The sequence below is a fragment of the Triticum urartu genome, chromosome 5A (assembly GCF_056163025.1).
Source record: "Triticum urartu cultivar PI428250 chromosome 5A, HENAU_Tu73, whole genome shotgun sequence".
NCBI lineage: Eukaryota > Viridiplantae > Streptophyta > Magnoliopsida > Poales > Poaceae > Triticum > Triticum urartu.
Window position 1 is genome coordinate 13,873,032 of NC_141877.1, and position 14,902 is coordinate 13,887,933.

A 14,902-nucleotide genomic window follows, 5' to 3' on the forward strand; every position below is an offset into this window, starting at 1 on the left:
CCCCCTCCATCCCTTCCGTCCGCCGCGCCTGCACGCCCTAGGGTTCCGGCTCCAAGGTGGGTGGCAAGGTCGACACGCCGCCTCCTCCTCGACGCGCCGCCTCCTCCTCGACGCGCCTCCTCCTCGACGCTCCGCCTCCTCCTCGACGCGCCGCCGCCCGCCGCCTCCTTGACGCCGGCGCCCTCCTACGGCAGCCTGCCGTTATCCCATAGGTGATTCCTCACCTCTCCCCCCTCCCCCTCCTCCCCCTAGGCTACCTCCCGCGAGTACCACAGCCCTCTTCCCCTGTGTTCTAGGGTTGGTGAATTACGCATCTCTATTAGTCTGTCTGTTGACTAGCTAGTGTACTGATTTTGGTATAATCTATCTAGCTCTGGTGGTGTTCTGGTTCTTGCTTGTTTATTCTCCTAGGCCTTGTTTGTTAGTGATCAGTAATGTAGACATTCTATGACTATTTTGCTTGTCTGTTTACAGTAATGATTGTAGCTTATTCATGCTGGCCATTTCACTACACTACAACTGGCACTGTTTTACATTCTAGTTTGTGCTTTAGGATGCTATTCATTGCCTGTGGAGAGTCTTGTATTTAGTTCCCTGTGTACTTGTACTTCCTATATAACTTTGTTGGCTTACAAATTATAATGCTAATACATCAGTGGTATCTTCTGGTTATTGCTTTGATACAATGCTTACAATGTACTTGTTTCTTACATAGTGAATGAAGCAGGGTATCACTTACAAGTGTTGTGCTCTTGCCAACTTTATTAGAATGTAGTGTAGCATCACATCCTCGCAACTTTATCAGTATCCAATTTAGCACCACATCAGTTGTGCTTTGTTTATGTCACTGGTCTTAGTACAACATTAGTCATGTGTTGTCTTCGATGGGTCTCTTGTATGCCTCTTTTTTATATTTTGGCATATTGGCACCCAGTGAACATGTGTTGTTATATGGCAATATTATATAGTGGTGAAAGGCTCAGCTCTGTCTGACTAATGCTATGCAATGTTATAAAATGGCATCCATTTTGGGCTGAAAAAATGTTATTTCATGAGTTGACAAACTATCTGCTAATACTTCTTCATTGTGAGTAGTTCCACTTTTAGTTTATAAGAAGTATACTATGCTTATAACTAAGCCAAATGTTTACATTATTCTTATTACTGTGCATGCTGTGATGTTCTAGACAGTCAAGTATTTGCAACCTGCTGCTAAACTAGATCATGAATATGTCTACATTACTGATCACATTGAGAAAGAGATGCAAAGATGATGATCAAAGATGGGCTGCTCTAGAACTGTTCTTCATCTTTACAGTGCTGTTGTATAGAAATATGCTGAATTTTTTGCTCTGATTGTTGCTCAAAGAAATTTAGCAAAAAAATGGGGTCCTGGGAGACGCCGCTGCTGCTTGAGGCCCTTGAGAGGCCCTTCATGTCGTGATGATTTTGCAGGTACCCCGAGAGGCCCTTGAGTTTGCCGGAATGTCGATTAACTTCTGTTCCGGCAAATTCGGGTACTCCATATGTCCTATTTTCAGCAAAGGTCATGCTGAAATTTTCCGTGAATTTTAGTACTTAATTAAGTAGGATCAACTGCCCCTTTATTATTGCTGCATTAAACCATAGGTGGCAATAGAGCCAAGTGATTAGGCCCAACTTAGAAATTCTCCTCAGCATCGATAAACCCTAGATGATAAACCCAACATAGGTGGCAATAGAGCCAACTGATTAGTGCCAAGTGATTAGGCCCAACCTAGGGTGCCTCGGCATCGATAAACCCTAAATGATGAAAACTTAGCATTTAGGGTGCCTCGGCGTCGACAAACCCTAAATGATGAAACCTTGGCTTTTAGGGTGCCTCGGTGTCGATGAGAACCTAAATGATGTACGCTTAGGCTTTTAGGGTGCCTCGGCATCGACAAACCCTAAATGATAAAAGCTTAGCTTTTAGGATGCCTCGGTGTCGACAAACCCTAAATGATGAGACCATGATCTTGTTCCTTGACAATAACCAACTTTTTGACCAAACTTTTTTCCTATTTAGAGCGAAACATGGCCCACAACGATGAGGCCGGCGGTTCGGGCGGCAAGCAATTCTGGGAGCTGTCCCAGGAGTTGGAGGAACAACCTCACCGCTATGAGGACGCCGTGGAAGACACCGATCCTGGCTACACAACCCCTAGTGGCATCGGGGATGACACCACTGATGATGGTGCCGCCGAGGATGCCACCACTGATGGTGCCGCTGAGGATGCCACCACTGATCATGGTGGCGCACGCACAGATGGCAGCCAACCGAAGAAGCAACGGAAGGACCGGTGCCCGAACGCGCTCCGCACCGTCAGGGAGGAATTTACTGAAGTGAACTCCGACGGGCAACGGACGGCGCCCAAACAAGTAGTCAAGGGGTACTCGGTTCAGCTCGGGTGCATTCTCCGAAGCACCGCCTCGATCAACACCGAGAACCTAAGGCATAAGGGCCGAGGGAATTTGCGCAGCCTCCTCTTCACGAAGCTGCACGAACGATACAAGTTCCCCACTGAGTTTGCAAACACACGCCTCGCAGGGAATAAAGTGAACAGTGCCGCCCTCACGAAGATGAGCACGGCCCTGTCTACTTGGAGAAGCACGGTGAAGGCAATGATTGATAAAGGTGATAGTTATGACAAGATCAAGGTGAAATATCCTTTGATGAGCGAAGATGACTACAAGGAGTTCAAGATCAAGTGCCAGAGCCCCGCAACCTCCGAATCAAGTCAGTGGGGGAAAGAAATGCGGCAGTTGAACTTAGGGGTCCACCAACTCGGTCCCGGCGGTTACAGAGTGGCGGAGCCTGTATGGGACAAGGAGGACACGGAGCGTGCCGAGCAAGGCCTACCGCCCCGCTTCGAGAAATACAGTGACAAGCAGACTAGGAGCTTTCTCAGGGCCCGGTACAAGGAGGACCCGGTAACAAAGGAGCTTACCACGGATCCGAAGACCAAGGAGCTTGAGCTTGTTCTGGTAAGGAATACAGCCCCGCGTAATTAGCTCCATATGGTTGCACTCTAATTAATCCCCAATATTTCTAAATGGTTCATGTTCCTTCTGCAGGACAAAGAAAGCAGTAGCGCGGGGTCGTCTCACAGCTCCCCTTTCGACACCCCTTTGAATAGGGCGCTGAACGTAATGAAAAACAGGGATAAGCTCGATAAGCCGACGTCAGCTGGTCGTGTGGCCGGCAAAGGCTTGTCCACAAAATGGTCGTCATACTATACCGCTGGTGGGCGAAAGGAGAAAAAGACCAGCTCGGAAAGCCAGTCGCGCGAGGTTGAAGCACTCAAGGCACAAGTGGCGCGGATTCCGGAGCTTGTCCAAGAGCAAGTGCAACAACAACTTGGAACGACGCTCAACGCCATGGTGCCTACGTTGATTCATGGGCTGATGACGTGGATTGCGGGCGGCCAATAGGGGCCTCCCCTGGTTCCCAGCTTCACGGTCAGCAACTCGCACAGCGCGCAGGCGGTGCCATTGGTGTCTCTGGCGGCGCCATTGGTGTCTCCGGTGGAGGCGGTATTCGTGTCTCCGGCGACGGCACGGGCATTGGAGCTTAATGCACCCGGGTGTTCACCGGTCGGCACCTCGCCAGCAAGCAGCCCCTCCGTCAATTGCACGCCCGCCGTTGGCGGTGCCTCGACATTAGCCGAGCTCGATGGCATCACGGTAACTAAGCCTCTAGGCCGATGACTTCATCTCCTTGCCTTTGAATGGGCATCCTTGACGCCCTACATGTTTTCGCAGGGCGCCGCCGACGTTCCTTGCACTCTTCTGCACTTCGTGGGTGTCGAGTTGGTCGAGTCGCCAAGGGCAGAATCGTTCAACCAGGCAACCCCGTGTTCCACGGTAATCCGATGCCACCCACAATGTATAGGATTGAAGTGGTTCGGGTGCTGCCAGGCTGCGACGAGTTGTTACCTCCGATTCGACCCGCTGGGGCCGACGAAGAAGATGAGATGACTCTTAGCGTCTGCGTAAACTGGCCCCTGCTTTGGCCGAAGAGCCAGATTCGTTTGGGGGCGGGGGACACCACCCCACAGACAAGACCGCCAGTCGTGCCGGCGCCAGGCCATGGCAAGAATGCCGCAACGCTACCGGATCTGCCGGACATCCCTATGGCACAGGATCCGGATAGCCCTATGGCACAGGATCTGGACGGCGACGACAACGATGACGGTACATTTACCAAAGTTGATAAGTACTTTGCCGAACATGGGTACGCTGACGAGTTCTGCGGGCCTCTTTCTCAAGAACCCAACCAAGACGACCGCGATCTAGCTGGTACGGCGGAGAAATCCAATTGCAACAGGCGTCGTCTAGCATTCAGTTCTTAGGACACGCCTCCAGCTCCCACCTTCACCGAGCCTCAGATAGCTGAGGTGTGAAATATTATCAGCCCCAACACGCTCAAGAAGGTGGTCTGTGAGCAGAACTCGGTCCCATTACAGGAGATCAAGAAGAAGGGACGGAAACGAAAGACTAACAAGGGCGCCGGTGCGAGCCAGCCGGCACCGAGTTCGATCCGTGCTCAGGACGGGCCACCTTCACCTAAGGATATCTCGAGGAGGGTACATGTGGTGGGTAGGGCGATGCTACCGCCAAATATGCTCAATGCTGCAACCGGTGCTATGCGGAGTATGCATGACAGTGTTCTTTCTTTGGAGAAGCGGCGTCTTAGAGAGAAGGATGTGGCATACCCGGTTTTCATGGCCAAGGTGCCAGAGGGCAAGGGCTTTGTGGATGGCGACATCGGGGATACGATCGTCCTGCGGTTTGATGACATCTTTGCTATGTTTAACCTTCATCCGCTGCACTACACCTTCGTTCGGCTGTTTTCGCTGAGTATGGAGATGCGGATCATTAGAGACAAGACCCCGGACATCGTGATAGTCGGCCCCTTCTACATGTGTGCCAAGCACTTGAGCAGCGCTGGGGACCGCCAAGTTGCAAGTTCACACCTCGAAGGCATCATTCTGGCAAACGCAGATAAGGATAACTTCCTTGTGCCTTACTTTCCCGAGTAAGTCATCCCTTAACCGCCCCGTAACATATGATTTCTTAGATTTCGATCATTCTTTTTTTTCTAACATTGCGTGTTCTATGCAGTGACACACATTGCACACTCATCCTCTTAAGCCCGAAATATTCCATGGCCACGTATTTCGACCCGAACCGTAACTCCAACATAGACTACACAAATGTCAAGAAAGTTCTTGATGATGTTCTCCCCGGCTACACCAAATCTGGAGGCACCTTCACCAGGGCAGTTCGTAAGTACGGCAAGCACATGTTCTCACACAATACGAAGTTCTGCTGCGTCAAGCAGCCGCCTGGCGGTCAGAAGGATGCCTACTACGCCCTCCATCACATGTGGGCGATCGTAAGGGACCATCATCAACTTCTGCTACCAGATAATCTCAAAGATTGGGCCGCGAGCTTGTCGGCAGTCCAGGACGCGGACCTCAGACAAGAATTCTTTCGCATCCAGTCGGAGTTTGCGAACATCATCCATCAAGATGTCCTTCATACCTCGGGGCAGTTCTTCCTCAGATATCAACCGTCCAACAGTGAGATAGATGAAACGCTACAAATGCAGGGTGACAACGACCGCGATTTCATGACCATCACGACAGACGGCGGCTTCATCCACGCTCCTGTCCGATGAGTCGAGTCGAAAGTAGTGATGTGTAGTTCTGAAACATTGATTGGCTCATGTTGTAATTATACTTTAATGAATTCGTATGTCTCTTTGGTTTGGACAGTCGTTCAACTTAGATGTAATCGATGCTATTTATTAGTAGGACCATGAATCGTGTTATTAATGTCTTGCTTTTCTCTTTCGATCCTTTTGTTGCATACTTACATATTGCTTATGTATTGTCTGTTGTTTGGCTTGTGCATAGAGATGTCGTCGTATGTCGTGTACAAGGGTAAGGTTACCGGAGTCTACGACAACTGGGAGGAGTGTCGGAGACAGGTTCACCATTTCAGCGGTAACAGTTACAAAGGGTACACCACTAGGGCGGAGGCCGAATGTAGATACGCCCGCTATCTAGCGGGAGAGAGGAGGGAGCGTTGGAGGAACCAGATGAAGACCAGTTTGATCGCGATGATGCTCATCGTGATGACCACAGCTCTCTTCTATGTGATGGTAGTTTAGATGATCGATATCGACTTGTAATGTGAAGGCAAACTCGATACTCGCGGTCTTGAGACTTGTAATGTTTTATCTTTGTTCGGTCTTTTGAATTCGGAGACTAATATGATGAATTGTATTCGGAGACTAATCTTCTATTGTATTCGATGAATCTGATGTTGTTGTGTGCTGCTGTCTATATTCTGTCCAATAATATATTTTGTAACCTGTGCAAAAATCAGAAAAGCAAAAAAAATAAAACCTAATATTCATACTAATGGCGCACCACACAAGACACTAATGGCGCACTGTGATCATCACACTAATGGCGCATTAACTTCTGGTGCGCCATTAGAATGCCAAAGCACATGGGTACATATGGCCCCCTAGGAGGCATTCTAATGGCGCACTGCAGGCTATACTAATGGCGCACTACGTGGTGCGCCATTAGAACACCAGATACTAATGGCGCACCAGTGGTGCGCCATTAGAATTTAATTCTAATGGCGTGATGCCAGTGGTGCACCGGTAGTGCGCCATTAGAAGGCAAATTCGGTGCGCCACTAGCATGCCTTTTCCTAGTAGTGGTAGGTGGTGAGCTCCTAGAATGGAAATGAAAGTTTTGCACAAAGGTATTTGTGAGTAAGAGATACCGATCGCATTGGTCGTGGAGGAAAGCGGTGAGGCCTGCATTTTTAGCCAATTCATGAAAATCTTCATAAATCCCGGCTGCTCTCAAGAAATCATCAGAAGGCCATTCACACGCCCAAACCTCCGCGGTGCGAGGCAGATTATACTTAGGCTTTGGTGCCTTTTCCTTCGAGATTTGGCTCAATGAGCCCCTCAAAAGTCTCCTCATCATTTTCTGAAAAATTCTGAAATTTTTAGTAACTTCAAAATAAAAGTAAACCAAACTCAATAACATTGATAGCAACTACTCCTACAAGTGCCTAGGGCCTATATCATGCATCAAAACTACTTTTGACCATATAAATTTGACATGCAAGCTCAAGAACAGGGTCACCTAAGCAGCAAAAATTTGCAATGAATAAAGCACTAGAACAAAAACTAATTGGACCAATGGAGGAGTCACATACCAAGGAACAATCTCCCCAAGCAGTTTTGTGAGAGGTGCTTTGAGCAAGGAGATCGAAAATGGCATCAAAACGAGCTTGGACTCGGGTTTGAGCTGGATATTCGTGTTTGGGGGAGGAAGAAGGGGTATATGGGTGAAAGGATAAGTGGAGGAGGGCCACCATGGGCCCACGAGGCAGGGGGCGCGCCCAGGGGGTAGGGCGTGCCCTCCACCCTCGTGGGCAGGTGGTTGCCCCCCTGATGTGTTCTCAGTGCCAAATGTTCTTAAATATTCTGGAAAAAATCATATTTAAATTTCGGGGCATTTGGAGAACTTTTATTTCGAGGTATTTTTATATTGCGCGGATGATCAAATAACAAATAGAAAATATTTATTTATTTTATTTTATATAAATAACAAAAAGTAAAAGTGGGGTACAGAAGGTTGTGCCTTCTAGTTTCATCCATCTCATGATCATCAAAAGGAATCCACTAACAAGGTTGATCAAGTCTTGTTAACGAACTCATTCCGAATAACATGGAACCGGAGAAATTTCGAATAACACTATGTTACCTCAATGGGGATATGCACATCCCCAATAATAAGAATATCATATTTCTTCTTGACAGTAGGAAGAGGAAATTCAAAACCTCCAAATATAATCGATGGCATTTTTCCAATAGAATTGATACTATGAACTTGAGGTTGTTTCCTCGGAAAGTGTACCGTATGCTCATTACCATTAACATGAAAAGTGACATTGCCTTTAGTGCAATCAATAACAGCCCATGCAGTATTCAAAAAGGTTCTTTCAAGAATAATAGACATACTATCGTCCTCAGGAATATCAAGAATAACAAAGTCTGTTAAAATAGTAACGTTTGCAACTACAATAGGCACATCCTCACAAATACCGACAGGTATAGCAGTTGATTTATCAGCCATTTGCAAAGATATTTCAGTAGGTGTCAACTTATTCAAATCAAGTCTACGATATAAAGAGAGAGGCATAACACTAACACCGTCTCCAAGATCACATAAAGCACATAGTTTCTTTTAATGGAGCATGATATAGTTGGTACACCGGGATCTCCAAGTTTCTTTGGTATTCCACCCTTAAAAGTGTAATTAGCAAGCATGGTGGAAATTTCAGCTTCCGGTATCTTTCTTTTATTTGTAATAATATCTTTCATGTACTTAGCATAAGGATTTGTTTTGATCATATCAGTTAATCGCATACGCAAAAAGATAGGTCTAATCATTTCAGCAAAGCGCTCAAAATCCTCATCATCCTTTTTCTTGGATGGTTTGGGAGGAAAGGGCATGGGTTTCTGAACCCAAGGCTCTCTTTCTTTACCATGTTTCCTAGCAACAAAATCTTTATTATCATAACGTTGATTCTTTGATTGTGGGTTATCAAGATCAACAGCAGGTTCAATTTCTATGTCATTATCATTACTAGGTTGAGCATCATCATGAACATTATCAGTAACATTATTACTAGTTTCAGGTTCATTACCAAATTGAGTTTCATCATCAGAAATAGAAATATCATTTGGATTCTCAGGTGTTTCAACAATAGGATCACTAGAAGCATGCAAAGTCCTATCATTTTTCTTTTTCTTCCTTTTAGAAGAACTAGGTACATCTATATTATTTCTCTGAGAATCTTGCTCAATTCTCTTAGGGTGGCCTTCAGGATACAAAGGTTCCTGAGTCATTCTACCAGTTCTAGTAGCCACTCTAACAGCATTATCATTATTCTTATTATTCAATTCATTGAGCAAATCATTTTGAGCCTTAAGTACTTGTTCTACTTAAGTGGTAACCGTAGAAGCATGTTTACTAATAAGTTTAAGTTCACCTTTAACATTAGCCATATAATCACCAAAGTGTTCAAGCATATTTGAATTGTATTTCAATTGTCTACCAAAATAAGCATTAAAGTCTTCTCGCTTAGCCATAAATTTATCAAACTCATCTAAGCATGGGCTAGCAAACTTAGTAAATGGGATTTCAGCTTTATCATATCTATAGAGAGAATTTACCTTTAATACCTATGTCGGGTTATCAAGACCATGAGTTTCTTCAATAGGTAATGGATTAAGATTATATGTTTCTTCAACAGGCGGTAAATTAAGACCATGTATTTCTTCAATAGGAGGTAAATTCTTAATATCTTCAGCTTTAATACCTTTTTCTTTCATAGATTTCTTTGCCTCTTGCATATCTTCAGGACTGAGAAATAGAGTACCCCTCTTCTTTGGAGTTGGTTTAGGAATAGTCTCAGGAATTGGCTTCGGAGGTGTCCAATTATTTTCATTTGTCAACATATTATTCAATAGAATTTCAGCTTCATCCGGTGTTCTTTCCCTAAAAATAGAACCAGCACAACTATCCAGGTAATCTCTGGAGGCATCGGTTAGTCCATTATAAAAGATATCAAGTATTTCATTTTTCTTAAGAGGATGATCAGGCAAAGCATTAAGTAATTGGAGAAGCCTCCCCTAAGCTTGTGGGAGACTCTCTTCTTCGATTTGCACAAAATTATATATATATCCCTTAAAGCAGCTTGTTTCTTATGAGCAGGTAAATATTTAGCAGAGAAGTAATAAATCATATCCTGGGGACTACGCACACAACCAGGATCAAGAGAATTAAAACATATCTTAGCATCACCCTTTAATGAGAACGGAAATATTTTAAGGATGTAAAAGTAACGACTTCTCTCATCTTTAGTGAACAGGGTAGCTATATCATTTAATTTAGTAAGATGTGCCACAACAGTTTCAGATTCATAACCATGAAAAGGATCAGATTCAACCAAAGTAATTATATCAGGATCAACAGAGAATTCATAATCATTATCAGTAACAAAGATAGGAGAAGTAGCAAAAGCAGGGTCAGGTTTCATTCTAGCATTTAGAGATTGCTTACTCCATTTAGCTAATAATCTTTTGAGTTCATTTCTATTTTCGCAAGCTAAAATAGCTAAAGAAGCTTCTTGATCAAAAACATAACCCTTAGGAATAACAAGTGATTCTTTGTCATCACTTTCATCAGTATCATCAGATTCAATATTTTCAATTTCTCTAGCCCTAGCAAGTTGTTTATCGAGAAAATCACTAAGTGGCATAGTAGTATCAGGCATAGAGGTAGTTTCATCATAAGTATCATCCATGGCAGAAGTGGCATCATCAATAACATGCGACCATGCGACATATCAAAACGAATAGCAGAAGCAGGTGTAGGTGTCTCAAGCTTACTCAAAACAGAAGGTGAATCAAGTGCAGAGCTAGATGGCAGTTCCTTACCTCCCCTCGTAGTTTAGGGATAGATCTTGGTTTTTGGATATTTCAAGTTCTTCATAATGATAAGCAGATATATATCCCAAGTAACTCAAAGAGTAGAGCTATGCTCCCACGACAACGGCGCCGGAAAATAGTCTTGATAACCCACAAGTATAGGGGATGGCAACAGTTTTCGAGGGTAGAGTATTCAACCCAAATTTATTGATTTGACACAAGGGGAGCCAAAGAATATTCTCAAGTATTAGCAGCTGAGTTGTCAATTAAACCACACCTGGAAACTTAATATCTGCAGCAAAGTGTTTAGTAGCAAAGTAATATGATAGTAGTGATAACGGTAGCAAAAGGTAATGGTAGTAAAAGTAATGTTTTTGGTATTTTGTAGTGATGATAGTAATAGCAACGGGAAAGTAAATAAGCGAAGAACAATATATGGAAAGCTCGTAGGCAATGGATCAGTGATGGAGAATTATGCCGGATGCGGTTCATCATGTAACAGTCATAACCTAGGGTGACACAGAACTAGCTCCAGTTCGTCAATGTAATGTAGGCATGTATTCCGAATATAGTCATACGTGCTTATGGAAAAGAACTTGCATGACATCTTTTGTCCTACCCTCCCGTGGCAGCGGGGTCTTTACAGAAACTAAGGGATATTAAGGCCTCCTTTTAATAGAGTACCGGAACAAAGCATTAACACATAGTGAATACATGAACTCCTCAAACTATGGTCATCACCGGTAAGTATCCCAATTATTATCACTTCGGGGTTAACGGATCATAACATATAATAGGTGACTATAGACTTGCAAGATAAGATCAAGAACACTCATATATTGATGAAAACATAATAGGTTCAGATCTGAAATCATGGCACTCGGGCCCTAGTGACAAGCATTAAGCATAGCAAAGTCATAGCAACATCAATCTCAGAACATAGTGGACACTAGGGATCAAACCCTAACAAAACTAACTCGATTACATGATAGATCCCATCCAACCCATCACCGTCCAGCAAGCCTACGATGGAATTACTCACGCACGATGGTGAGCATCATGAAATTGGTGATGGAGGATGGTTGATGATGACGATGGCGACGGATTCCCCTCTCCGGAGCCCCGAACGGACTCCAGATCGGCCCTCCCGAGAGGTTTTAGGGCTTGGCGGCGGCTCCGTATCATAAAACGTGATGATTTCTTCTCTCTTATTTTTTTCTCCCCGAAACTCAATATATGCAGGTGGAGTTGGAGTCGGAGAGTCAACAGGGGGCCCACGAGGTAGGGGGCGCGCCCCCCACCCTCGTGGAGAGGTGGTGGGCCCCCTGGCCTTCATATTTTGCAGGTATTTTTCTTATTTTCTGAAAAGTGGCTCTGTGAAGTTTCAGGTCATTCCGAGAACGTTTGCTCCTGCACATAAATAACACCATGGTAATTCTGCTGAAAACAGCGTCAGTCCGGGTTAGTTCCATTCAAATCATGTAAGTTAGAGTCCAAAACAAGGGCAAAAGTGTTTGGAAAAGTAGATACGTTGGAGACGTATCACTAAGCTATTGGATGGATCTTGTCCATCACATCATTCTCTAATGATGTGATCTCGTTCATTAAATGACAACACATGTCCATGGCTAGGAAACTTAACCATCTTTGATTAACGAGCTAGTCATGTAGAGGCATACTAGGGACACTCTGTTTGTCTATGTATTCACACATGTACTATGTTTCCGGTTAATACAATTCTAGCATGAATAATAAGTATTTATCATGATATAAGGAAATATAAATAACAACTTTATTATTGCTTCTAGGGCATATTTCCTTCAGTTATTGGCGGGTCCCACTTCGGTTGGGCTGTCGGCCACAGAACGCGTCGGCTCCCATGTGGAGCGTGTGGACGGGCTGCACCCCGCGCCGTTTGGGTCCACGCCCATGTCTAGATCGGCCACGGGCTCGACAGATGGTCTGGGCCCGCCACTTGGCACCACGGGGGACGCGGGAGGCGCTGCTGCACGCCCAACGGCAGGCATGTCTGCCTGGGATCACGCACAGCTATCAACTTGGGATCGCGCGCCTTCCCTAGAGCCGTTGTTCTGCACCAAATCAACATCGGATCCAGCGCCGCTTTTGTCCTTTTCTGCACACATAAAATCATAGCCAAGTGCTGCATTTTTTTCATTAGTATCATTAATATCCAAATTTTCTTCTGGACTAGACACATGATCATGTTCTATTAATTCTCCCCCGTGATCTGTACGTGTCAAAGGATCCGAGAGAAGAGAGATTTATAGACGAAGAAGGGCTCCGGCATTGGGATGAAGTTTGGCAAAAGGGAAGATAGTTTCATCGAAAATCACATCCCGGGAGATATAGATGCGTCTAGTTGAAATTTCTAGACACTTGTAACCTTTATGATGATTTCTATAGCCGATAAAGACGCATTGAGTGGAGTGAAACTCAAGTTTGTGGCGATTATATGGACGAAGATTAGGATAGCATGCACATCCAAAAACTTTGAGGGAATTATAATCTGGCTTTTGATGAAACAACCGTTCTAAGGGAGTTGTGTTCCCAATAACCTTACTAGGCAAATGATTGATAAGATAGGTGGCGGCAATAAATGCTTCATCCTGGCCAATACTTTAGAGGCATAGGAGCATGAGCAAGAAGGGAAAGGCCTACTTCAACAATATGACGGTGTTTACGTTCGGCTGAACCGTTCTGTTGGTGGGCCTATGGACATGAAACATGATGCTCAATGCCTATGCTTCGAAAGAAGGAATTGAGTTTCTCATACTATCCTCCCCAGTCACTTTGGACTGTAATGATTTTCTTGTCAAATTGACGCCAACAAGTTTTTGGAGTTCTTGGAAGACATAAAAGACTTCGGATTTGAACTTAAGTAAGTATATATCCAAGTAAACTTGCTATAATCATTAATGAAGCCAACATAATATTTCTTTCTTCCAAAGGAATCTCTGGAATGACCCCATACATCACTGAATATCAGTTCCAAAGGAGCATGAGACACACTATTTGACCTAGGATAGGGGAGTTGATGACTCTTGGCACATTAACTAGCATCACAAACAGACTCTTTATTCTCACTACTAGACAATTGAAGATTGCCTCTATTCACTACTTGATCAACTATCTTTAATGAAGGATGACCTAATCTTTGATGCCACCTCTCTAAGGACGGCTTGACGATGAAGTAGACTTGGCGATGACGCTTGCCGCTAAAAGCTCTTGATGTGATAGGATATAGACTGCCGACACATCTACCTTGATGGAGGAGCTCCCTCGTTGCCTGATCCTTAATGAAAAAATACTTGGGATGAGTTTCAAAAAATATATTATTTTCGGCTGACAAACGAGACATCGAAGCAAGGTTTTTGTTGGCTTGAGGAACATGAAGAACATCTTTTAGAAGAAGATCATGTTTAGCATTAGGGAAATTAATAGAAGATTGACCAATGTGACATATGTCCATACCTCCTCCACTTGCAGCGGTGTTTATCTGATCATTGCCATAGAATCTCTCTCGATTTGCAAGCTTCTCCAATTCACTGGTGACATGATCTGTGGCTCCGGAGTCAGCATACCAGACTGTGTCCCCGACTTCTTCTTGCTCTCTGATGGCTGCAGCTACGTGGCGCTCTTCAGGCACATAATCTTCATCATAACGATGCCAGCAATCTTTCACCCCATGCCTTGGCTTTTTGCAAAGCTGACAGTGCGGCCTGGTGTTGGAGTAGGAGGCACCAGAGGAGCATGGGCCAGAGCTGTTGGCACGCCCACGCCCACTGTTGTTGCTGTTGTCGCGGTCGCGCCCCTGTTGGTGACCACGACCTCGGCCTCCAGTGCCGCGACCGCGTGTGAGAGCATTAACAGACGATTGGCGAGTGTTGTTACCTTGTAGCAGATTCATACGAGCTTCAAAGCTCAGCAACTGATTGTAGAGCTCCTGGATGGTCACTGGCTCAATACGTGCAGCCAGGACTGAGATCACCGGGTTGTACTCGATGTCCAGCCCTTTGAGCACATAGGAGGTTAATTCTCCTTCAAAGAGGGGATCATCGGTGCAGGCAATGTCATCGGCGAAGTCCTTGATCTTTGCTAGATACTCGGGCATGCCCATGTTTCCTTTGTGCATGTTGGCGAGGGTGATGCGGGTGTTGATGATCTGCGCTTGCGTCTAAGCAGCGAAGGAGGCGTGGATGGCACTCCACACCTCGGTCGGCGTCTGAAGAGTGGTGACCTGCACAAGAACCTCACGTGATAGAGATCCCATAAGGTATCCTTGTACCTGTTGCTGCTGGACGAACCAGATCGACCGAGCGTAGTTGA

General features: G+C 45.1%; 1 pseudogene; it reads right to left on the bottom strand.

Moving 5' to 3' along the window:
- Window positions 1–14,488: 14,488 nt before the first annotated feature.
- On the bottom strand, window positions 14,489–14,624 carry LOC125511841 (small nucleolar RNA Z247; annotated as a pseudogene).
- Between the last annotated feature and the right edge of the window lie 278 nt (window positions 14,625–14,902).